The sequence below is a fragment of the Scyliorhinus canicula genome, chromosome 20 (assembly GCF_902713615.1).
Source record: "Scyliorhinus canicula chromosome 20, sScyCan1.1, whole genome shotgun sequence".
NCBI classification, from domain to species: Eukaryota; Metazoa; Chordata; class Chondrichthyes; order Carcharhiniformes; family Scyliorhinidae; genus Scyliorhinus; species Scyliorhinus canicula.
In genome coordinates, this window is record NC_052165.1 from 43468811 (window position 1) to 43495470 (window position 26660).

Consider the following 26660-nt stretch of genomic DNA (forward strand, 5'->3'; position numbering starts at 1 on the left):
CAGGACAAATACAACCCAGCCAATTACACCCTATCAGTCTACTCTCCATCACCAGAAAAGTGATGGAAGGAGTCATCAACAATGCTATCAATCGGCACTTACTCAGCAATAACCTGCTCACAGATGGCAGTTTGGGTTCTGCCAAGGTCACTCAGCTGCTGACCTCATTACAGCCTTGGTACAACATGGATAAAAGAGCTGAATACAAGAGGTAAGGTGAGAGCAACTGCCCTTGCCATCAAGGCAGCATTTGACCAAGCTCTAGCAAAACTGGAGTCAATGGGAATTAGGGGAAAGATCACCGCTGGTTGGAATCATATTAGGCAGAAAGGAAGATGGTTTTGGTACTTGGAGGTCAATAATCTCAGCTCAAGAACATCACTGCAGGAGTTCCTTAGAGTGTCTTAGGTCCAAACATCTTCACCTGCTTCATCAATGACCTCCCTTCCGCCATTAGGTCAGACGTGGGGGTGTTTGCGGATGACTGCACAATGTTCAGCTTGAGACCCCTCAGGTATGAAGCAGTCCATGTCCAAATACAGCAAGACCTGGACAGTATCCAGGCTTGAGCTGACAAGTGGCAAGTTACAATCATGCCACACAAGAGAGGATCTAACCATCTCCCCTTGACATTAAATGACCTAGTTGAATGCCACAATCAACATCCTGGGGGTTACCATTGATCAGAAACTGAACTGCATTAGCCATATTAATACTGTAGCTACCAGGGCAGGTCAAAGGCTAGGAATCCTATGGTGAGTAGCTCACCTCCTGACCCTCACCTCCTCACTCACCACGCTGACTTGGAAATATATCACCATTCCTTCAAAATTCTGGAACTTCCTCCGTAATACAGGTGGTGCACCTACACCTCAGGGACTGCAGCAGTTCAAGAAGCCAAATCACCACCACCTTCTGAAGGGCAACTAGGGATGGGCAATAAATGTTGGTGAAACCAGCAAAGCCCACATCCTGTAAATTAATTTTAAGAGGTGGCATTCAGCAGTGGAATGCTTGGGGAAAGAGGTCAGGTCCATGGTGGGAAAACTCCAGCACATGGCTCAGTCCCTGTGGACCACGGCTGAGGGGTTGAACTGCATTGTGCAGACTGGTAGGCATCCAGGATTGGCAGTGCCACATGATTTTGATGATTCTGGAGCTCACTCCAGCTGCCCCTCCGTCCCACGAAGCAAACCAGGGGCCCACAATCACCTGAGGGATGACGATCCACTGGAGCACCTCCCGGGGCCTTCCACCCAGGAGACCCTGGGAGAGATCAGCCAATCTGAAACCTCTCTTTCTGAGACCAGCATAACTCAGGCACAGCAAGCTGAACAGGGAGATCCAACAACATCAGTGTCACCTGAAAGGAAACTGAGCCCTCCAGCTTCCAGCCCTCAATAGGACACCTTCCAAGGACATCTCAGGCAACAGCTCATGGAAAACAACAGGCCACCACCACCTCTGACGTGTATCCTGGGGACAAACCTGGACGTAAAGGGAGGGTTCGCAAGGCTAAAGAGTTGTAGGTGTATGACGTGGGCACAAGTGAAGTTAGGTGCAGGTAGTTGGGTTAATCATAACTGGTTACATCTTTGCTTGTCACTTAATTAAATAGTATTGCTGCTCATCATCTTAACGCCTCATATTCTCGAAGCCTCCTCCTAGTGGCATAGCGCATCTTTCCATCTGCATACAGTTCTTCTCATTGGCCCTGAATGTCAGTGTTGGAACCAACAATTCTACGGACAGAGCCAGCCTGTTAGCCGTTGAACTTTTGGTGAACTGGCCGGCTGACCCTGCGGCACTGATCTTTATACAGCAGCTCCCGGGGAGGAGTCCTGGGCGGAGCCAAGGGAGAAGCCCCGTACAACTCTCGAGTGCTCGTGGGTCGCACGTGGTGAGCGGCGAGGAAGATGGCTGCCCCCATGGATCGCACGTGGCAGGAGGGGGCGGAGTCGGGGCGTAGGCTGCAGCGTTTCGGGCCCCGCAGGCCCGCTGGTGTTGGGAGCGATTTGTTCTCTCTGCAGGGGAGTTAAAAACTGGGGCCCTTTTCGCGAGGCACACTCTGGCATAGTGGCCTTTCTTCCCACAGCTGCTGCAGGTCGCGGATCAGGCTGGGCAGTGCTGCCGCGGGTGCTGGCTTTGGCCACAGAAATGGCAGGCTGGGGCAGCTGAGTAGCTGGCTGGAGCAGCTGAGTAGTTGGCTGGGGCAGCAGAGTAACTGGCTTTGGCAGCGCGGTAGCTTGGGGGCCGTGCGGCACAGGCCTGGGGGGATTGTTGGTCGGGGGTCCACGATGAGGTCGCGGGGTCCGTGGGAAATGACGTGAGGCTGCGGAAGGAGACTTCCATAGTGGTAGCAGCCTCCACAGTAGTATCTAAGTCCTGGGCCCCCTTTTCTAGCAGTCTTTGGTGCACATAGTTAGATCTAAGGCCCGCTACGAAAACGTCCCGCACAGCAAGCTCCCTATGTTCAGCCGCGGTAACGGCTTGATAATTAGTCATTGGAAAGATTGTTCAGTTCCCGTACAAACTCAACAAGCGTTTCTGTAGGCCACTGACAGCGAGTCGTAAACACGTGGCGTGCATAAACCTCGTTAATGGGCCTAACGTACATTTTGTCCAATATCGCCAGCGCTGTGGTGTAAGAACCGGCCGGATTTAGCTGTGTGGAGATTCTGTGGCTTACCCTCGCGTGCAGTAGGCTGAGTTTTTGTTCCTCCGTTGTTCCGGCGGTGCTGGCTTCTGCCAGGTAGGCTTTAAAACATCTCAGCCAGTGGGAAAAAATGTCCTTAGCCTCTGCATCCTGTGGGTCGAGCTGTAGGCGTCCGGGCTTGAGGGTTGCTTCCATGATTTTCTTCGACTGTTTCCTAAGTATATTAAATTGTTGGAACCAACAATTCTACGGACACGTGCTTGTAGGATTAGAATAGCGGTTTTAATATACTTACAACAGAGCCAGCCTGTTAGCCATTGAACTTTCGGTGAACTGGCCGGCTGACCCTGTGGCACTGATCTTTATACAGCAGCTCCCGGTGGAGGAGTCCTGGGCGGAGCCAAGGGAGAAGCCCAGTACAACTCTCGAGTATTCCCAGAGCTACTCCCCCTGGTGGTCAGGTAGTGCAACTGCACTTACAATATAGACACATATATATACAGATTATAATCCCGTGTGAATCACATTCACCACAGTCAGGCAGATTGTTTGGCCGACTCACGGGACTGAGAGGCACTGGGCTTGCTTATGTGCTAGACCCTAACAGCTGCCAGTGAGGATCTATTAGTCTTCAATGCAGACGAATCATCCATTAGGCGTGTGCGAGCATATAAACCCCCCGTCAGAACCACTAGAGAGTGAGAGAATAATAGAGAATAAGGGACAGGAGAACCAGAAGGGAGGCCAAAAGGCAACTCTGACTGCGGAAGAGCATAGGCTGAGGACAGAGATGCTATGGAGATAGGAGGCCACCTGAGATGTGAGTGAGTGATTGTTGCTGGATAAACTGTGGAACAGGCTGCTTCCGGGTCCGGAAGCCAAAGGTCAGTGAAGGTACTGATGTTATGAGGCTGTGACACCAACCTGACCATTGCTCCCCGCTTTTGCTCAGTGCGGACTAAACACCGCAAGGTCAGAAGGTCAGTACCGAGGGAGTACTGCACTGTCAGAGGGTCAGTACTGAGGGAGTCCTCCACTGTCAGAGTATCAGTACTGAGGGAGTGCTGCACTGTCAGAGGCCCAGTACTGAGGGAGTGCTGCACTGTCAGAGGGTTAGTACTGAGGGAGTGCTCCACTGTCAGAGTATCAGTACTGAGGGAGTGCTGCACTGTCAGAGGGTCAGTACTGAGGGAGTGCTGCACTGTCAGAGGGTCAGTACTGAGGGACTGCTGCACTGTCAGAGGGTCAGTACTGAGGAAGTGCTGCACTGTCAGAGGGTCAGCACTGAGGAAGTGCTGCACTGTCAGAGGGTCAGTAATGAGGGAGTGCTGCACTGTCAGAGGGTCAGTAATGAGGGAGTGCAGCATTGTCAGAGGGTCAGTACCGAGGAAGTGCTGCACTGTCAGAGGGTCAGCACTGAGGAAGTGCTGCACTGTCAGAGGGTCAGTAATGAGGGAGTGCTGCACTGTCAGAAGGTCACTACAGAGGGAGTGCTGCACTGTCGGAGAGTCAGTACTGAGGGCGCACTGCAATGCCCGGGGGTCATCACAGAGGGAGTGCTGCATTGTCCAAGGATCAGTACCAAAAAAGTGCTGCACTGTCCAAATGTCAGTCCTGAGGGAGTGTTGCACTCTCAGAGGTACAGTATTGAGGGAGTGTTGCACTGTCGGAGGATCAGTACAAAGGAAGCATTGCACTGTCAGAGGGTTAGTCCTGAGGGTGTGGTGCACTCGGATGATCAGAAATGAGAGAATGCTACACTGCGAGAGGGTTAGTGCTGAGGACGTGCCGCACTGCTGGAGGGTCACGACTGAGGGAGCACTGCATTAACACGATCAGTAATGAGTTAATGCTGCACTGTCAGAGGGTCAGTACTGAGGGAGCACTGTACTGTCAGGGGATCAATACTGAATGAGTGCTGCACTGTCAGAGGATCAGTACTGAGGAAATTCTGAGCTGTCAGAGGGTCAATACTGAGAGATTGCTGCACTATCGGAGGGTCACTACGGAGGGAGCACTGCATTGTCAGAATCAGTACTAAGGGAGTGCTGCACTATTGATGATCAGTAGTGATGGAATGCTGCACTGTCAGAGGGTTAGTATTGAGGGAATGCTGCACTGCTAGAGGGTCAGTACCGAGGGAGTACTGCACTTTCAGAGGGTCAGTACTGAGGGAGCACTGCACTGTCAGAGGATCATTACTGAATGAGTACTGCTCTGTCAGAGGATCAGTACTGAGAGAATACTGCGCTGTCAGAGGATCAGTACTGAGGGAGTGCTGCAGTGCCAGAGGGTCAGCACTGAGGGAGTGCCGCACTGTCAGAGGATCAGTACTGAGGGAGTGCTGCACTGCCAGAGGGTCAGTACTGAGGAAGCGCTTCATTGTCAGAGGGTCAGTATTGAGGGAGCAGTGCAATGTCAGGGCGTCAGTACAAAGGGAGTGCTGCACTGTCTAAGGGTCAGTACCATGGGAGTGCTGCACTGTCAAAGTTTCAGTACTAAGCGAGCATTGCTCTGTCCAAGGGTCAGTACTGAGGAAGTGCTGTACTGTCAGAGGAGCAATATTGAGGGACCACTTCACTGTCAGAGGATCAGTACTGTGAGAGCGCGGCAGAGGTTCAGTAAAGAGGGAGCAGCACTGTTGGAAGGTCAGGCAGAGAAAACACTGCATTGTTAGAGGGCCAGTACTGAGGGGGTGCTGCACTGTCGGAGGGTCAGTGCTGAGGGAGCACAGCATTGTCAGAGGCTCAGTGCTAAAGAAGCACTGCACTATTCGAAGATCCGTACCGAGGGGGTGCTGCACTGTCAGAGGGTCAGTAGTGAGAAAGTGCTGCACTGTCGGAGGATCAGTACTGAGAAAGCGCTGCACTGTCGGAGGATCAGTGCTGAAGGAGTACCGCATTGTTAGGCTGTCAATTCTGAGAGGGCACTGCATTGTCAGAGGGTCAATACAGAGGCAATGTTTCACTGTCAGAGTGCCAGTACAGATAGAGTGCTGCACCATCTGAGACAGTGTCAGTACTGAGAGGACTGCATTGTCAGAAGGTCAGTACTGAGGGAGCCCGACACAAATTCCGCTACCTGAGGATCCAAATATCCCATGACTGGAAAAGGATCCACAAATGGAACCTCACCAGTCTAAGATGGAACACACTCCCACTCTCCCTCGCGGGGAGAGTCCAGACGATCAAAATGAACGTGCTGCCCAAGCACTGATGTGTTGGGTAAGCTGGGTCTGCGAAGACTGTGTTTACTGCAGCAGTGAGAGAGACGGGCTTCCAACATTTGAAGAAATGCAACTTGATTTTATTGAACTCTTAACGATCATGCATACTTTATCTATTGGTTGACACTATGCTGACTTGACTGGAGACCTGAGACTAACCTGACCAGACTATCTTACTACCACATGGTGTATGTTCTCATTGTTGCTCACGGGCTCTGACTGTCTCAGAGGCTGCATCCCGAGAGAGCAGGAAAAGTGCCCTCTGGCTTTATAGTGGTCGTGTCCTGTCTAGTGATTGGCTGCTGTGTTCTGTGTGTTCATTGGTCATCCTGTGTGTCAATCACTGCCTGTCTGTGCACCATCATATACTTGTATGTATATTATGACAGGTACCTCTTCCTACTTCGATCTATCTCGATCTACATCCCCAAGGCCTTTTTCAAAGCACTAGACAAACAAATCATGGTGTTCGTATGGGGTGGCGGGGGGGGGGGGGGGGGGGGGGGGGGGAGAGAATGCTGAGATCCCAAAGAAGGTCTGAAAAAAACTAAATCCAGGGGGGGCTGGCCCTCCCAAACCTACAATTCTACCACTGAGTGGCGACAGCCAAGCGAATAAGGGGACGGATCAAGGAGCCAGAAGCCGAGTGGGTGCGGAGGAGGAGCCCTCCTACATAGGGACCTCCCTCCGGGCCCTTGCCATGGCGGCACTCCCATCCCCACCCAAAAAACACTCCAGCAGCCCGGTGGTGACAGCCACTCTCCAATCCTGGAACCAACTGCGGCAGCAATTTGGCCTGACCAGAATGTCGGACAAGGCTCCCATCTGCAACAACCATTGGTTCACACCAGCGCTGACTGACGCCACCTTTAAAAAGTGGGGACAGGACGGAGGGACACTGACAGTTAGGGACCTATACACGGACGGCAGGATCGCAACACTGGACGAACTGACGGAAAAACTCCAGCTAGCCAGGGTGAGCAAGCTAAGGTACCTGCAACTCAAAAACTTCCTACGAAAGGAGACAAGGACGTCCCCACAACCGCCACAACAGACAGTACTGGAAGACCTACTGGACGCAAGGATCCTAGATAAAGGGAACTGTAGCGACATGTATCAACGACTGGTAGAAAGGGCCAACACCGTACTGGACGCAACACAAAAGAAACGGGAGGAAGACCTGGGGATTGAGATAGGGTGGGGACTGCATAGCGACGTACTGCATAGGGTCAACTCCACCTCCACGTGCGCAAGGCTCAGCCTGACGCAGCTAAAAGTGGTACACAGAGCCCACTTAACAAGAACCCGTATGAGTAGGTTCTTCCCGGAGGTGGAGGACAGATGTGAACGGTGCCAAGGAGGCCCGGCCAACCACGCCCACATGTTCTGGTCTTGCCCCAGACTTGTGGGGTACTGGACAGCCTTCTTCGAGGCAAAGTGCTGGGGATGAGGGTGGAGCCATGCCCGAAAGTGTCGGTCTTCGGGGTATCAGACCAGCCAGATCTATTCCTGGGGAGGAGGGTGGACATCCTTGTCTTTGTCTCCCTGATCACCCGCCATAGAATCCCGTTCAGCTGGCGGTCAGCAGCACCGCCCAGAGCTGCAGACTGGCTGTTCGAGCTCTCAGAATCTCTCCAAATGGAGAAAATCAAATTCGTCATCCGAGGGTCAGACGACGGCTTCCACAGAAAGTGGGAGCCATTCACCCAATTGTTCCGGGACCTGTTTGTGGCCAACGAACAAGCAGAAGAATAGCCAAGTACCCAAGAATCAGGGGAAAGTCACCAAGGCGTGAGAGGGAGGGATAGACCCAGGGGGGGGAGGGGGGGGGGGGGGACACACCGCTAAACCTAAGAGAAAAGAAAGGTGAACAACGGGAGAAGGGGAGGGGGGAGGAGGGGGAGGGGGGGGAAGAGGGAGGAGACAGGGAACAAAAGAGGGGAACCAGAGAGGGGGAGGAGGCGAGGGAATGATAGCTGGAAGGAGAGCACGGGAAACGACAACAAACTGGGCAAATACAGTAACAGAGAGCAAGGAAAATACAGGCGAAAGATGGGACGAACGGCTGAAGCGGAGGAGAATGCACAACGACAACGGCAGTGAAAACCGCCCAGGAGAAGCAAGGAACAACACCAACACCAGATCCATTCCCGTATTGCCCTCTCTGTACTGGACATAACTACTGTAAAGGTTTCTCCGGCATGTATATTTACCTCCCCAGTTTCCCCACCCCCACAAACAGGTGCCTACTTATTTGTTAAAAATAAAATTGGTAACTGTACAGAGTTGCTGTTGTTGAGCTAGTGCACAATATCATCCCATTTTATTTTTCTTGTTTTGTTTTTTTTTCTCTTCTATATATACATATTTTTTAGTCTGTGCACATAACTGTAAATATACTTTGTTCAATACTGAGGGAGTGCTGTACTGTCAGAGGGTCAGTATTGAGGGAGTGCTGCACTGTCAGAGGGTCAGTACTGAGGGTGCTGCACTGTCAGAGGGTCAGCACTGAGGGAGTGCTGAACTGTCAGAGGGTCAGTACTGAGGAAGTGCTGCACTGTCAGAGGGTCAGCACTGAGGGAGTGCTGCACTGTCAGAGGACCAGTACTGAGTGAGTGCTGCACTGTCAGAGGACCAGTACTGAGGGAGTGCTGCACTGTCAGAGGGTCAGCACTAAGGGAGTGCTGCACTGTCAGAGGGTCAGTATTGAGGGAGTGCTGCACTGTCAGAGGGTCAGCACTGAGGGAATGCTGAACTGTCAGAGGGTCAGTACTGAGGAAGTGCTGCACTGTCAGAGGGTCAGCACTGAGGGAGTGCTGCACTGTCAGAGGACCAGTACTGAGTGAGTGCTGCACTGTCAGAGGGTCAGTACTGAGTGAGTGGTGCACTGTCAGAGGGTCAGCACTAAGGGAGTGCTGCACTGTCAGAGGGTCAGTATTGAGGGAGTGCTGCACTGTCAGAGGGTCAGTACTGAGGGAGTGCTGCACTGTCAGAGGGTCAGCACTAAGGGAGTGCTGCACTGTCAGAGGGTCAGTATTGAGGGAGTGCTGCACTGTCAGATGGTCAGTACTGAGGGTGCTGCACTGTCAGAGGGTCAGCACTGAGGGAGTGCTGCACTGTCAGAGGGTCAGCACTGAGGGAGTGCTGCACTGTCAGAGGGTCAGCACTGAGGGAGTGCTGCACTGTCAGAGGGTCAGTACTGAGGGAGTGCTGCACTGTCAGAGGGTCAGTACTGAGGGAGTGCTGCACTGTCAGAGGGTCAGCATTAAGGGAGTGCTGCACTGTCAGAGGGTCAGTACTGAGGGAGTGCTGCACTGTCAGAGGGTCAGCACTGAGGGAGTGCTGCACTGTCAGAGGGTCAGCACTGAGGGAGTGCTGCACTGTCAGAGGGTCAGCACTGAGGGAGTGCTGCACTGTCAGAGGGTCAGCACTGAGGGAGTGCTGCACTATCAGAGGGTCAGTACTGAGGGAGTGCTGCACTGTTGGAGGATCAGTACTGAGGGAGTGCTGCACTGTCAGAGGGTCAGAACTGAGCGAGTGCTGCACTGTCAGAGGGTCAGAACTGAGCGAGTGCTGCACTGTCAGAGAGTCAGTACTGAGGGATCGCTGCACTGTCCAAGGGTCAGTACTGAGGGAGCATAGCATTATTAGAGGTTCAGTACTGAGGGAGCACAGTGCTGTCAGAGGGTCAGTATTGAGGTGCTCTAAACGGCCATAGGATCAGTACAAGAGGCGTGCTGCTGTGTCGGAGGCGCGGTTCAGAGGGAGTGCTGCATTGTCAGATGGTCGGCACTGAGGGTGCGATGCACTGTCAGAGGGTCAGTACTGAGGGAGCACTGCATTTTCAGAGTGTCAGTACGAAGAAAGCGCTGCACTGTCAGTGGGTCAGCACTGAGGGAGTGCTGCCCTGTCGGAGATTCAGTACTGAGAGAGTGCTGCACTATCAGAGGATCAGTACTGAGGGAGTGCTGCACTGTCAGAGGAGGATCAGTACTGAGGGAGTGCTGCACTGTCAGAGGAGGATCAGTACTGAGGGAGTGCTGCGCTGTCAGAGGATCAGTACTGAGGGAGTGCTGCACTGTCAGAGGAGGATCAGTACTGAGAGAGTGCTGCACTGTCAGAGGATCAGTACTGAGGCAGTGCTGCACTGTCAGTCTGAACTGAGGGAGCACTGGAGGTATTTCAAAGGAGCTTTAGCCAGTTGCTGCTGTCCTGGACAGAGAACAGGCTGCAAGATTTATCATTTCACAAGATTATAAAATAATACAGCACAATTGAAGACATTCGGCCCATCAAGTCTATGCCAGCTCTTTCATAAAGCAAACCATGCTGTCATGTATCCCTTTATGAATCACACATCTTTGTGCTTTCATCTATATCTCCACAATTACTTCTGCTTCACATAATTATCCAATTCCCTTTTGAAGGCTACTAGTGAATCTGTAACACCCTACCACTGTGCTCCAAATCCTAGTCATTCAGATAGGAAAAAATGATTTTCCTCAAGTTGTCACTGGTTCTTCTACCATTTCCCAATGCAAAACTTTCTCCACAAGGGAAAGGTCCAGATTGGGCCATAGGTCAAAATGCCCCTAAATATTGGTGCATTCCCGAATGCTTCATTTAAGTGTGGAGGCTGCAGAGTGATCAATAGGAATTTTTGGCAGGGGTGTCACAGCAGACACACCTGATCATTGTGCATCTTGTGTCTGTGCATTCCAGTTTTATCTTGTGATTGTTTCAAATGGCGAAAGGGGAATTTCAGAGCCTTTGCAGTAGTAACATTACTAGTTTCAGCCGCCTCACTAACTTCTCCAAATCGCGTGGCAAGTCACATGACATTGCAGAGCATCTTGCAGCATCATGCTGGTATGGACCTCTATGTTTCCACTTCTAAACACCAGAAATAATGTCCTAGTGGTGTTGTGTTATGCTGCTTCAGATAACACAGGCTGCTACTTGATGCAGTCTTAACGAAATGCTGCTCCAGACTCTGAAATGAGTTTATTGAACTATTAACACAGTTCTCAAATGAGTTTGACTCTCTGCTAATCTAACTGTAGTAACTCAGTCTAACTGTACCAGCTTGCTTTAAGCCACGTGCTGGGGTGTGATGCTGCTGATCTACCCTGTCTAACTCTCTAGATGTCTGTCTGTGGAAAGAGGCAGGGTGTGAGTGCCTCATCCCTTTTATAGTGTTTATGTCATGCCACCTTGTGGTAATGCCACCTCTGAGTGTCCTGACTGCCCATTGGTTGTGACCTATTCTGAGTGTTCATTGGTTGCATGTTTGCATATCATGACAAGTGGATTGCCTCGGATGCTAATGTCTTGCTGAAGGAAATCTCAGCTGTGATTGAAGTTACATTTTTCTCGGTGGTACTTTTCATAACAGAAACAACTCCTTAAATCTCCGACAGAAAAGCCAAATAGTCTGGATGCTGAAAAACAGAAAACGCTGGAAACAGTCAGCAGATCTGGCGGTATCTGGGGAGAGAGAAATCCTGTTCTGTTGAAAGGTAATCAACCTGAAACTTTGAACTATGCCAAGTAGGTTGCATTTGGTCTCTATCGGGGGTGGAAGGATTAATTACAATAACAGTGTGCATTTACACAGGGCAGCACGGTAGCATTGTGGATAGCACAATCGCTTCACAGCTCCAGGGTCCCAGGTTCGATTCCCGGCTTCCGGCTTGGGTCACTGTCTGTGCGGAGTCTGCACATCCTCCCCGTGTGTGCGTGGGTTTCCTCCGGGTGCTCCGGTTTCCACCCACAGTCCAAAGTTGTGCAGGTTAGGTGGATTGGCCATGATAAATTGCCCTTAGTGTCCAAAATTGCCCTTAGTGTTGGGTGGGGTTACTGGGTTATGGGGATAGGGTGGAGGTGTTGACCTTGGGTAGGGTGCTCTTTCCAAGAGCTGGTGCAGACTCGATGGGCTGAATGGCCTCCTTCTGCACTGTAAATTCTATGCCTATATCTGCTTTTTCATAGACAGTCTTTTGGATTGAGAATGACTTGCTTCCACTCTGGGTCAATACGTTCTGAGATAGCAGATAGGTCCAATGCACAATCAGCAGACTCTGCCACATGCAGGGCAGGTGATATTTGAACGATTGGGTAATAGAGTCATCCTGTGAGTCTCGAGGTTTGGGCGCTCTTTCTGATGCCTTAACTTCGCCTCTGTATATTCCTGACAAAGCCTGTCAATATGTGGGTGGAACGGCAGCACAGTGGTTAGCATTGTTGCTCCACAACTCCATGGTCCCAGGTTCGATTCCCGGCTTGGGTCACTGTCTGTGCGGAGTCTACACGTTCTCCCTGTGTCTGCGTGGGTTTCCACTCGGTACTCAGGTTTCCTCCAACAGTCCAAAGATGTGCAGGATAGATGGATTGGTCATGCTAAATTGCCCTTAGTGTCCAAAAGAAGGTCAGGTGGGGTTGCTGGAATGGGGTGGAGGTGTGGGCTTAAGTAGGGTGCTCTTTACAGGGGCTGGTGCAGACTTGATGGGCCGAATGGCCTCTTTCTGCACTGTAAATTCTATGATTTTATGTTCACTGCCTTCCCAAATTACCCTTTGGTTGGATACAAGCCAGGGACTCCCATGAATCTGTGAGATTGTTTGATCTCTTCAGGGATGCTATGAAATCCCGAAAGAATTTCTGCTGTCATCCCTTGTGTTTCCTGCTATGACTGAGTTCCAAATAGAGCAGTTGCAACAGGAGTCTGATGTATGAATGACATGTCCTGCCCAGCAGAGCTGGTTTTGAGCAATTAACGCCTTGATGTTGGGCAAGATAGCTTGGGAGATGATGCTGCTGTTGGACCCCATTTCTTTTGTGGTTTGGAGAATTTTGCAAAGACATTGTTGGTGATATTTCTCCACTGCTTTAATATGCCTCCAATAAGTTGTTCAGGTTTCCAAAACATTTAGGGGGGGGGGGGGGGGGGGGGAGTCACTGCTCTCTGATAGTCTATGACCTTAACCTCAAGTTTGAGATCCTGGTCCTCAAATACTCTTTTCCTCAGTCAAGTGTTGTTGGAGGCGATGATGAATTTCATTGTCTATTTCTGCCTTCGTTGAGAGAAGACTCCCAAAATACAGAAAATGATCCATATTCACTAATGTGAATGGAATTTATATACCACCTTTAATACGGAAAATATAGGGGCGGCATGAGGCGCAGTGGTTAGCACTGGGACTGCGACGCTGAGGACCTGTTTTCGAATCCCGGCCCTGGGTCACTGTCCGTGTGGAGTTTGCACATTCTCCCCACGTCTGCATGGGTCTCGCCCCCACAACCCAAAGATGTGCAGGTTAGGTGGATTGGCCATGCTAATTGCCCCTTAATTGGAAAAAAAAATAATTGGGTACTCAAAATTTCTTTTAAAAAATGTAGGAAAATATCCTCAATCACTTTACGTAATAACATAAGAACAGGAAGTGGCCATTCAGCCACTGATGGCCCTGATCTGCCATTCAACAAGATCAAGAAGATCCACCCATCCTATCCTTGAAGAGCAAAAAATCTATCAATCTCAGATTTAAGGCTATTAATTGAGTTTAACATCCATTCTATTTTGTGGGAGGGAGTTCCAACCTTCTAGCATCTTTTGCATGAATAATAATAATAATAATAATAATAATAGCTTATTGTCACAAGTAGGCTTCAATGAAGTTACTGTGAAAAGCCCCTTGCCGCCACATTCCGGCACCTGTTCGGGGAGGCAGGTACGGGAGTTGAACCCGCGCTGCTGGCATTGTTCTGCATTACAAGCCAGCTGTTTAGTCCACTGTGCTAAAAGAAGTGTCTCATGACTTGGCCATGCTCCTATTTTACTTTTATGTCTTAGCTTCCTCCATGAGTAGAAACAGCTTATATCTACCTTATTAACTCCTTTCAATACCCGAAGAAACCCAAACATACCACCCTTTAACATTCTCTATTCCTGGGAAAACAACCCCAGTTTATGTAGTCTCTCCTCATAATCTAATTCTTAGAGCACAGACAAATCTGCACTTTCCAAGGCCAATATATCTTTCTGAGGTGCAGTGCCCAGGATTGTATGTAATACTCCAAAGGTGATCTAACCAGATCTTTGTGCAGCTGTATTTGAAACATTTGCTTCTTTTCACATGCTAGTTCTCTCACATTTCATCAGCCCTGTTGATTATTATCTGTACCCATCTAATGAATTGTAAAATGCCCCAATATACCTCATACATTGGAGTAAGGAACCGGGCCCTGAGGCAGGAAAGGAAAGACCAGGAGGAGTGATCAGGATTTGAGATGGTTCTTATAAGTGATGAGATGGAGAAGAAAAGTGGGAGAGTCGAATGAGCAGGATCCGAGCTGGGGGAAGGCATTATTAAATCCCTCAGAAGCCAGACGCCAACTTTTTATTTAATACAAGCTTTATTTACAGAATGCAGCATTACCTGTCTGCCTCCTCCCCCACCAACACCCAGTGTCCTGGCAGATTTTCTTTCTATTCTTTCAGTTGAAAATAAATCAATAGACTTCCGGTTGCGGCTATGCGGAGCTAAGGCGCACGTTCGGCAGCTCCCGCTATTTAGGGACTTTTGGGCCGTTTCGAGGGCCCCAAACGGCGCTGTTTTAACGCATCTCGGTGGGGGAAGGTGCATGGAGGAACTTGCCCCACACTATATGGTGCTCACCCGGAGTGGGACGAAGAAAGAAGATGCAGCAGCTCCCCAAAAAAAACGGGGGAAGGAAAACAAAATGGCGGCCGGCGCAACACCCGAGGACTGGTGGAAGTGGGCACAGGAGCAGTAGGCCTCTCTCCTGCGTTGTTTTGCGGAGCTGAAGGCTGAGCTGCTGGACTCCATGAATGCAACTACGAACAAGCTGCTTGGGACCCAGGCGGTGTCTATTCGGGAGTTGCAGCAGCAGGCCGTTGAAAGGGAGGAGGAGGCCGTGATCCTCGTGGGGATAGTGGAGTTGCACGAGGCACTTCATAAAAAGTGGCAGGACCGCTTGGAGAAGCTGGACGTTCGCACGAGGCGAAAGAATCTGAGGATCCTGGGCCTGGCGGAGAGGCTGGAGGGGTCGGATCTCCCGGCGTATGTGACCACGATGCTGAGCTCATTGATGGGAGCGGGGTCCTTCCATTTGCCCCTGGAGCTTGAGGGAGCTCACAGAGTGATGGCCAGGAGGCCCAAGGCAAATGAGCCCACGAGGGCGGTGCTGGTGCGGTTCCATCGATTCAGTGACCGGGAGTGTGTGCTGCGCTGGGCCAAGAAAGAGAGGAGCAGTAAATGGGAGAATTCGGTAGTGAGGATCTACCAGGACTGGAGTGCGGAGGTGGCTAAGCGGCGGGCCGCGTTCAACCGGACGAAGGCAGTGCTTCATGCCAAGCAGGTCAGGTTTGGAATGGTGCAGCCTGCGCGCCTGTGGGTGACATACAAGGACCGACACCATTACTTCGAGTCCCCGGAGGAGGCGTGGGCCTTTGTACAGGCGGAGAAGCTGGACTCGAACTAGGTTCTGGGGACATACTTTGGCCGTTGTTGTTTCCGCTGTTGCTGTTTTGTTTCAACTTTTTTAACTTCGACATGTGTGTTATGTATGCTGGTTTTCTGTTTGCCCTGTTTATGGGTGGGTTTGTTTATTGGGTATGGTTGTGGGTTATGTGGAGAATGTTGGGGGTTCGTGTTTTATATGTTCTCTTCTGTACGGGGCTGGGGATTGAGGTGAAACTGGATTTTGGGGAACTGCGTCAGATGGGTGGGGTGGGGCAGTGTGAAAGCGCGAGCTTCCCTCTGGTTTCCCGCGCTGCGGGGCAGGGGGTGGAGCTGGTGGTGGGGGCGGGGCCTCTACTGGTCTTCTTTCCCGCGCTGAAGCAGTGCCAAGGAGGTGTGGGAAGAGGGGGATGACCCCATGCCGGGAGGGGATAGGTTTTGGCGGGAGCTGCCGGGGTCAGCAGAAGTCAGCTGACTCACGGAAGTACCATGGAGGGTGCGTCGCGGCTAGGAGGGGTCCTAGCCTGAGGGTGGGTGGGGGGGATACCGGGTTGCTGCTGGAATGACTAGGAAGGAGCCGGTGGGGGCCGGGGGGGGGGGGGGGGGAAAGAGGAGAGGCGTTATCGCCATGGGGAACGGGTCGGGCGGGGTGTGCTGGCCTGGGGCGAACATCTGATAAGCTATGGCTAGTCGGCGGGGGAGGGGGGCGGGTTGCCCTCTGATCCGGCTGATTACCTGGAACGTGAGGGGGCTGAACGGGCCGGCTAAGAGAACCAGGGTATTTTCCCATCTGAGGGGGTTGAAGGCGGACGTGGCTATGCTCCAGGAGACCCACCTGAAGGTGGCGGACCAGGTTCGTCTGAGGAAGGGGTGGGTGGGGCAGGTTTATCACTCAGGATTGGACGCGAAGAACCGGGGGGTGGCGATTCTGGTGGGGAAGAGGGTGGCGTTTGAGGCGGCTGAGGTGGTGTCGGACAAGGAGGGCAGACATATCATGGTGAAGGGTAGGCTGCAGGGAGAGAAGGTGGTGCTGGTGAACGTATATGCCCCGAATTGGGATGATGCTGGCTTCATGAGGCGATTGTTGGGCCGCATCCCGGACCTGGAGGCGGGGGGCCTGATCATGGGGGGAGATTTTAACACAGTGCTGGATCCCACACTGGACCGGTCCAGTTCAAGGACGGGTAGGAGACCGGCGGCGGCCAAAGTACTGAGGGGATACATGGACCAGATGGGAGGGGTAGATCCCTGGAGGTTTGGGAGGCCGAGAGCGCGGGAGTATTCCTTTTTCACTCATGTCCATAGGGTTTATTCCCGGATAGATTTTTTTGTCCTGAGCAGAGGATTGATCCCGAAGGTGCAGGATGCCGAGTATTTGGCCATAGCGATTTCGGACTATGCCCCGCACTGGGTTAATCTGGAGATGGGAGAGGCGCGGGACCAGCGCCCACTTTGGCGCCTGGATGTGGGGATGCTGGCGGAGGAGGAGGAATGTAAGAGGGTTCGGAGAAGCATTGAGGGGTATCTGGATACCAATGACACGGGGGAGGTCCGGGTGGGGATGGTCTGGGAGGCTCTGAAAGCAGTGATCCGCGGGGAGCTGATCTCCATCCGGGCCCATAGGGAAAGGAGGGAGAGGAGGGAGAGGGAGAGACTGGTGGGAGAGCTCCTGGATGTGGACAGGAGATATGCGGAGGCACCGGAGGAAGGGTTGCTGGGAGAACGGCGCAGTTTGCAGGCCAAATTTGACTTGTTGACCACCAGAAAGGCGGAGACACAGTGGAGGAGGGCGCAGGGCGCGGTATACGAGTATGGCGAGAAGGCGAGCAGGATGTTGGGGCATCAGCTCCGTAGGCGAGATGTGGCTAGGGAAATTGGTGGAGTGAAGGATGGGGGTGGAAATGTAGTGCAGAAGGGGACAGAAAAACGGGGTCTTAAGGGACTTTTACGAAGAACTGTACCGGTCGGAACCTCCGAGGGGGAGAGAGGGGATGGAGAGCTTCATGAATAGGCTATGTTGCCCAAGGGTTCAAGAGAGGCTGGTAGAGGGGCTGGGGGCGCCGATAGAGCCGGAGGAGCTAGTCAGGGGGATCGGACAAATGCAGTCAGGTAAGGCCCCGGGGCCGGACGGGTTCCCGGCGTAATTTTACAAAAAGTATGCGGACCTGGTGGGTCCCCTGCTGGTGCGAACCTTCAATGAGGCATGGGGGGGGGGGGGGGGGGGCTTTGCCCCCGACGATGTCGCGGGCACAGATCTCTTTGATCCTAAAGCGGGATAAGGACCCCTTGCAGTGTGGATCATACGGGCCTATCTCGCTCCTTAACGTAGACGCTAAGTTGCTGGCGAAGATCCTGGCTACCAGGATAGAGGATTGTGTTCCAGAGGTGATTCACGAAGATCAGACAGGATTTGTCAAGGGGCGGCAGCTCAACACGAGTGTGCGGAGACTGCTCAATGTTATCATGATGCCGGCAGTGGAGGGGGAGGCGGAGATAGTGGTGGCGCTGGACGCAGAGAAAGCGTTTGATAGAGTTGAGTGGGGGTACCTGTGGGAGGTGCTGGAGAGGTTTGAATTTGGGGTGGGATTCATCAAATGGGTGAGGCTGCTTTACGTGGCTATGATGGCGAGTGTAGTCACAAATGGAAGGAGATCGGAGTACTTTAGGCTCTATCATGGGACCAGGCAGAGGTGACCCCTGTCCCCCCAGCTCTTTGCACTGGCGATTCAACCGCTGGCTATGGCGTTGAGGGAGTCAGGGAGATGGAGGGGTCTGGTGCAGGGTGGGGAGGAGCACCGGGTATTGCTGTATGCGGACAACCTGCTGTTATATGTGGCGGACCCAGAGGGGGGAATGCCAGGGGTGATGGAGCTGTTAGCGGAATTTGGGGGCTTTTCGGGCTATAAGCTAAATTTAGGAAAGAGCGAGGTATTTGTAGTGCACCTGGGAGATCAAGAGGAGGGAATTGGGAGGCTCCCTTTCAGGAGGACAGTGAAGAGTTTCAGGTACCTGGGCGTGCAGGTGGCCAGGAGTTGGGGGACTCTCCATAAGCTTAACTTCACCAGACTAGTGGAGCAGATGGAGGAGGAATTTAAAAGGTGGGACATGGTGCCGCTGTCGTTGGTGGGCAGAGTGCAATCCGTCAAAATGACAGTTCTCCCGAGGTTCTTGTTCCTCTTCCAGTGCTTGCCCATCTTTATCCCTAGGGCCTTTTTTAAAAGGGTAACCAGCAGCATCATGGGATTTGTTTGGGCGCATGGCCCCGAGGGTGAAAAGGGTCTTCTTGGAGCGGGGTAGAGATGGGGGGGGGGGCTGGAGTTGCCCAATCTCTCGGGGTACTACTGGGCGGCCAACGTGTCGATGGTACGCAAGTGGGTGATGGAGGGGGAGGGGGCACCATGGAAACGGATGGAGAGAGCGTCCTGTGGGGATACAAGCCTGGGGGCCCTGGTAACAGCACCGTGGCCGCTCCCTCCCACGAGGTATACCACGAGTCCGGTGGTGGCAGCTACCCTCAAGATTTGGGGGCAGTGGAGGCGACATAGGGGAGAAGTGGGGGGCTCGATGGAGGCTCCGTTAAGGGGGAACCATAGGTTCGTCCCGGGGAACATGGATGGGGAATTTCAGGGATGGTACAGAGTGGGCATTAGACAGCTGAGGGACCTGTTTATCGACGGGAGGTTTGCGAGCCTGGGGGAATTGGAGGAGAAATTTGGGCTCCCCCCGGGAAACATGTTTAGGTATCTGCAGGTAAAGGCATTTGCTAGACGGCAGGTGGAGGGATTCCCTGCGCTCCCCGCGAGGGGGGTGAGTGACAGGGTGCTTTCGGGGGTCTGGGTCGGGGAGGGGAAGATATCCGATATCTACAAGCTTATGCAGGAGGTGGAAGAGGCATCAGTAGAGGAGCTGAAAACTAAGTGGGAGGGGGAACTGGAGGAACAGATCGAAGACGGGACATGGGCTGATGCCGTGGAGAGGGTTAATTCTTCCTCCTCGTGTGCGCGGCTTAGCCTCATTCAATTCAAGGTGCTGCATAGGGCCCACATGACTGGGACGAGGATGAGTAGGTTCTTTGGGGGTGAAGATAGGTGTGTCAGGTGCTCGGGGAGTCCAGCGAACCATGCCCATATGTTCTGGGCATGCCTGGCATTGGAGGAGTTCTGGAAGGGGGTGGCGAGGACGGTGTCAAGGGTGGTGGGATCCAGGGTCAAGCCAGGATGGGGACTCGCGATCTTTGGGGTTGGGGTAGAGCCGGGAGTGCAGGAGGCGAAAGAGGCCGGTGTGCTGGCCTTTGCATCCCTAGTAGCCCGGCGAAGGATTTTGCTACAATGGAAGGATGCGAGGCCCCCAAGCGTGGAGACCTGGATCAATGACATGGCGGTTTTTATTAAGCTAGAGAAGGTCAAATTCGCCCGAGAGGATCGGTGCAAGGGTTCTTTAAGCGGTGGCAACCTTTCCTCGACTTTCTGGCTCAACGATAGGGTACTGGGACAGTAGCAGCAGCAACCCGGGGGGGTGGGGGGAAACGATGACTATGTTTGTTTATTTTATTTAAATTTGATTTATTTAATTTTAATTTATGGTTAGGTTCTCTTGTTGGGGTGGGGGGGGGGATACATGTGTTGTTACGGTTTGGGGGGAGTTGCGGGTGTTATGGGGCAGTTTGTTGCATATTATTACTTGTTGTTATATTTTTATATTTTCTGTAAAAAATTCCAATAAAAATTATTTAAAAAAAAAGAAAATAAATCAATAAATTAAACACAAATCAATAAATGAGAAAAGGTGACAGCCCCTGATGGGGTACTGTAACTAAAACAAAACGTGAAAGGGAACCTAACTATCTAAACTAAAATATAATTCTCAGCGTCCTGATATGCTTCAGCACAGCCTTTAATTGGACAAAAGATCAGTAAAATATACAAATTAAGGTGGGAATCAACAAATTAAAGAGAGTAGTCTTTTTTTATACTATACTAAATAAAAAAAACAATAATCAACAAATTAAACAAGAATGACAGGGATGAAAGCCCCTTGGTAGGACTCTGTCACTAAAGTAAAAGATCAAAGGAAACTTACCTAATTAAACCAAAATGTCATTACCAGCGGTGATGATGCACCTCAACCCATGACACCCACCAGTTACAGAAGGCTGGAAGTGTGGTCTTTTGTCATATTCTTTTAATAAACAATAATCAATAAAGTAAACAAAAATAAGTGTGAGTCTTTCTTTATATGTGCTCAAGGTACTTAATCAACCAATACTCTTCACCTGTGCAACTGTAAACTTGAAAATGCAATTAACAATTCATTGACACTGTCATCAGAAGTGGGTCAAGTAAAGAGAAAGCACCAAACATTGGAAGCAGAGGAACTGATTGTTCACGAAGAACTTTAGGCCTGGAGAATTGGACACAGACAGGGTGGGATGAGATCAAGCAGTAATTTAAAACGGCAAACAAAGATTTGGGACATGAAGAACAAACATAAGTCAGTGAGGACTAGTCAGGATATATGCAGCAGAGCTTTGGAGAGATTAAAGTTTATTTAGCCTCTTGTGTGGAAGTATAGCATATCCAGCAATAGCTCAATTTCAAAATTCTCAACCTTGATTTCAAATCCTTCCATGGCCTCAATGCCCACCCTCCCCCCATCCTTCCCAAAATCCTTCTGTCTATATTATCTCCTTCAGTCCCGCAACCCTCTGAGATCTCTGTGCACATCGCTGATTTTAATCACCTCATCACTGGCATCCAAGCCTTCAACTTCCTAAGTTTTGCAAATCCCTCTCTAAATCTCTCTTCCTACTATTTAAAATCTACCTCTTTAAACAAATTTGAGGTTACCTGTCATAATATGCCTTTTTTTTTGTCTGGCAATGTAATTGTGAGCATCTTAGGAATGATTTTCCACATTAAAGGTGCTATATAAATATGTGTTGTTATTAGTGTACACCATGCAGTGCACTAGAGAAGTTGAGTATAGAAGTGACAAAGTAAGGTTAAACTTAAGGTAGGAGTGGATGTGGGTAATGTTATGAAAGTGGAAGTAAATAGTCTTGGTGATGGGGGAGGAAATGAGCTCAATATCAAACATGACAAGCAAAATTTAGAAATATTCTGCTTCAGCTTGAGAGATTTTCTGCAGAAGCATGTTAAATATATTTTAATTGTATGTAGGTGGTGAGCATGAGCTGGTAATTCACTGGTGTCTTCAGAAATAGGAGCAGACCAAAACTTGTGGCAAGAAAAAGGAGCTAACGTTTTGAGTCTGGATGACTCTTTGTCAAAGCGCTTTGCAAAGCCATCCAGAATCAACACATTAGCTCCCTTCTCTCGCTACAGATGCTATCAGACCTCCTCAGATTGTCCAGCATTTTCTGTTTTTCAGATTCCAGCATCCGCAGTAATTTGGTTTTAGCAGACTGAATCTTGTTGGGTTAGGAGGTGCACGCTTGTAATGTGTATTTCTGTAAATAAATGCCTATAAAAGTGCTTAAAGATTTCCTTCAGGGCAGCACGGTAGCGCAAAGGGTTAGTCCTGCTTCATCACGGCGCCGAGGTCCCAGGTTCGATCCCAGCTCTGGATCACTGTCTGTGTGGAGATTGCACATTCTCCCCGTGTATGCGTGGGTTTCGCCCCCACAACTCAAAGATGTGCAGGCTAGGTGGATTCGCCACACTAAATTGCCCCTTAATTGGAAAAAAATGAATTGGGTACTCTAAAAAAAAATGTTTAAAAGAAGAAAAAAAAGATTTCCTTCAGTTCTATCCTACTCTACCTGACTTTCTGGAGCAGAACAGAGATGGAATTAATATCATGGATGTGGACTTTGTGGCAGAGACAGGGATAACAGATTCTTGAAGGGCTCTGGGGACAATGGTGCAGGAAGGAATGTCATTGCTGTAGATCTGCCCTTGTGTTCCCATCAATTTGAGTGGTCCGACAAAGATGGGTAATGAAAATTGATGGCACAGTCAATGAAGTCAACTATACACTGAGGTCACTGAGGACACAGGAGAATCTATCAATCTCAGATTTAAAATTAATAATTGATCATGCATCAATTGCCATGGGCCTCACGGTAGCATGGTGGTTAGCATCAATGCTTCACAGCTCCAGGGTCCCAGGTTCGATTCCCGGCTGGGTCACTGTCTGTGTGGAGTCTGCACGTCCTCCCCGTGTGTGCGTGGGTTTCCTCCGGGTGCTCCGGTTTCCTCCCACAGTCCAAAGATGTGCTGGTTAGGTGGATTGGCCATGCTAAATTGCCCGTAGTGTAAGGTTAATGGGGGGATTGTTGGGTTACGGGTATACGGGTTACGTGGGTTTAAGTAGGGTGATCATTGCTCGGCACAACATCGAGGGCCGAAGGGCCTGTTCTGTGCTGTACTGTTCTATGTTCTATATTTGTGGAAGAGAATTCCAAACTAGTACCACATTTGTGTGAAAAGTGTTTCCTCATTTCATCCCTGAAAGGTCTAGCTCTAATTTTTAAGACTGCGCCTCCTAACTCTAGACTTCCCACCCAGTTTATATCTAACCTATCTGTCACCCTTGGTATCTTAGATGTACCTTAGTCTTCTAAATTCCAAAGAACACAATTCTAGTTTATATAATCTCTCCTTCTAATTTAATTCTTCAATCCAAGTCCCTTTCTGGGAAATCAATATCACGTTCTCTCCAAAATCAATATATCCTTCTTTGGCTCTGGTTCAGCTCACAGTATTATAAGTGTAGTGCCATCAGAGAATTTTATAGAGGTAGCATGACTTCTACCTTGTTCTAAGCTTCGAGATATAAAGGCATTCCATGAGATTTTTAAATATTTTTTGTACATATCGACAACATTTTAATGATCAATGTTCATGGACCCCCAAATCATTTAGGATGTCCACTGCTTCTAGTTTTTCATCATTTGCAAAATGCCCAATTCTATTCTCTTATGTCCAAAGTTGTATTTGCCCTTATTAAAATTAATTTGCCACACATATGCCCTATTGCTTAAATTATTAATATTTATTTGTAGTTTCATGCTTCCATCTACAATGATACATATCTTTGTTTTATTGACATTTGAATATGTAGCTCTTCATCCCACCATTACGTCAATAATAAACACACAGTGAATAGTTGAAACTTGAAGTCAGATCTTTGTGGAATGGCACTAGTCACATGCTGCCAATCAAAGTAGCTTCCCATTATCCCTGCTTCCTGTCTCCTTCTACCTAGAGGGTCAATAATTTGCCCTCAATTCCATGAGCTTCAACTTTAGATTTCAGTCTCCTCTGAGGGAGCTTATTGAATGTCCTCTTGATCATACAGATAACATACAGGTACTCGGGGCTGGTTTAGCTCACTCGGCTAAATCGCTGGCTTTAAAAGGAGACCAAGCAGGCCAGCAGCACGGTTCGATTCCCGTACCAGCCTCCCCGGACAGGCGCCGGAATGTGGCGACTAAGGGCTTTTCACAGTAACTTCATTGAAGCCTACTCGTGACAATAAGCGATTTTCATTTCATTTTGTTTTCATTTCATAACATGCATAGACATTCCCCCATCCATTAAATTAGCCACCTCTTCAAAACTTTCAATCAGATTCATCAGATATGACCTACTCTTTACAAATCCAAGCTAGCTCTCTCAGATCAGCTGAAAACTTTCAAATTGTTCAATCAATAACATTAACTACAGATTTGAGTAGTTTCCTGACAATAGATGTTCGGTCAACTGCTCCCTAATTCCATGCTCTCTCTCGCTAAGCTTCCTTCAATATTAGAGTCATATGTATAATTTTATAATCGAGAGATATTGAGAGAACCTTGGAAGATTATGGTTAGATCATCGGTAAAGACTTACTTTCTTTAAACTCTTGGAATGGTAACTATCTGGTCCTGAAGAGCTGCCACTCTTTAATGCCATTATTTTCTTCAAACTGTTACATTGCTGATGGCATTGAGAGTCATCCAAATAGGTTTAGATGACAATCCAGCAGCTTTGTTGGTTTCCTAGTTCCATAATTTATTGTAAATGCTTAACAGAACTTGGAAAGGAGGGACAACCAAGGTTCCTTAATTTCCAACTCCATAAATCTCTTTCTTTGCTCCCCGGAGAACAACACTGGTTTCTCTAATCTCTCCATGTAACTGAACTCCCCAAAGTATGTAGATTCCCTGGTACATTCTCTTATTGTTGAGTTATGCTAATTGCCCATGAATTACTTTGTGCATGGCTATAAAATTCCTTATTGGCTGTTTTTCCAATGATTCTCCTGACATTTGTTGTAACTGCGTCTTATTCCTTCTGATTTGCTACTGTTTGTAAATGTCACAATTTGAGACGAGTGACAGCAAGACATTTGCAGATATTAAAATAGGTGCCTGGGAACAGTGGGGTCAAAGGGAAAGTTAGACTGGACGATGTACCCTGCAGCAAACTGGGCACAAGAATTTTACATTGATGTAGATTGGTGGAATAAATATGATAAATAATTCTACTTTATGTGTTGATGATACAGTTACAAAATAAAGTGTTAATGGAGTTCTTCTCAAATTTACAAAGCAAAATAAAGTCCCAAATTAGGTAAGAATTATCACCAGAAGCTTTAAGTTTATTGTTATGTTGCTCTCAATTATCTTGATCAATGTTAAAACAGCTCACACAGACACAATGGCCTCCTTCTGTGATTCCCATTCCTAAGGTATAGGAACAGAAGGAGGTCATTTAGTTCTCCAAAGCCTGCTCCATCTTCTATTACATCATTGCTAATCTGTATATTAACCTCATTCACTAACCTTTGCCTCACATTCCTTGATGATGCTGTATTACAGTTCATGTGGCAACATGCACTTTTACATGAATGATGTAGTCTGGCGCTATAGATAATGATGGTTGAGACTCCAGTATTCTTCCAATCACATGGCTAACCAGGATTCTCTATCATTCGGATTACCTGCCAAATTTGCAAGTTGGTATTCGTGCACCTTCCTTGGCCATCAACTTCTGGAGTGGGACTTGAACCCAGAACTTCATCTCCAGAGGCAAGGACACTACCCACTACACCACATGAGCTCTTTCGCTTGATATATTTACCTATCTGTAGTAATCCACGGGAGGCAGGAGTTCCGTCACCACACCAATATTTATTTACAATAACGATATTACAGGAGCAGCTACAAACAGTGCTGCTAGCAGTCCACTCAACTTAAGACTGGCTCACAAAGCCTACACAGGTGATTATATGGGCCCCCTCAATGAGCTATCATTGAGGGAGCTCATACTCCAATTGGCCAACCAATAAAGCCAATTGGAGTTCATTACACTATCTATCAACCTCAGTCCTAAATTTTAATTGACCTCCAGCATCCACACTTTTTTTTTGCAGGTTGGAGGTAGTGTTTGTTCCAGATTACCACTACCCTTTGTGTGAAATAATGTTTCAGGCCTAGCTATAATTTTAGGGTTTTTCCTGAATGTTCCCCATCAGAGTAAATAGCTCCACAGTATCTGCATTATCAAATCGTTTTAACATTTTAATCACCTCCAGCAGATCACTCCTCAATTGCCCAAATTAAATGGAACACAAATCACCTTCACATAACCTGTCCTCATAATCTAATCCTCCAAATTCCTTGATAGCATTCTAGTCAATACGCACTGCATCACCTTCCCAAGGCCATTGTATCCTCTGAGGTGTACTGTCCAGGACTGATGGACAATTTACAAGACCTTAATTATGTCACCTTTCAACCTTCTGAACTCTCTGATAATGGGACCAACCCACTAGTTAAGAGGAGCATCAATGCTGCACTTTGACAAAGAAAGGCCAGGAAGAGTTAATGAGGAGACAGTTTATCAACAGTCCACTGTCCTAGCACACAGCTCTATTATTTTTGGAGTGACATCCTTTAAGTTTCTTTCTGTGAAAGTTTATATAATTCCATAGCAATTTCATATTCTTTCTCAAATTAATCCAGAAAAAAAAAACATGTTACTTCATTGTAGGGTCACAATATATTTACACAATGAGAAAGACCTCAGAATAAGCTTGCATGGTCTCCAGATGTATACAATACTGAGTGACTTTCTACTTGTGTCATACTGGAGTGCATACATATGATTATAAGAGCAGCAACAGGCCATTCAGCTCCTCAAGTCTATTCTCCATTCAATGAGATGATGTGTGATCTGTATCTCAACTGTATCCACCACTTGACTCCATATTCTTCAATATCCTTGACGAGCAAAAAATCTATCACTCCCAGGTTTAAAATGTTTAATTGAGCAAAAGCCTACTGCTT

At 49.1% G+C, this 26660-nt stretch overlaps 1 protein-coding gene across 2 annotated transcripts in view; it reads left to right on the top strand.

Moving 5' to 3' along the window:
- The window catches only part of LOC119955266 (transcription factor Spi-C-like), a 55675-nt gene that overhangs the window by 14420 nt on the left and 14595 nt on the right, over nt 1-26660 (top strand). The window contains exon 1 of one of the 2 annotated variants that reach the window (XM_038781318.1): nt 11384-11401. The exons of the other annotated variant lie outside the window; for it this stretch is intronic. The gene's annotated coding sequence lies outside the window, so the exon portion shown is untranslated. Of the gene's footprint in view, nt 1-11383; nt 11402-26660 lie in introns of those variants that run through there. 2 annotated transcript variants of the gene reach the window in all.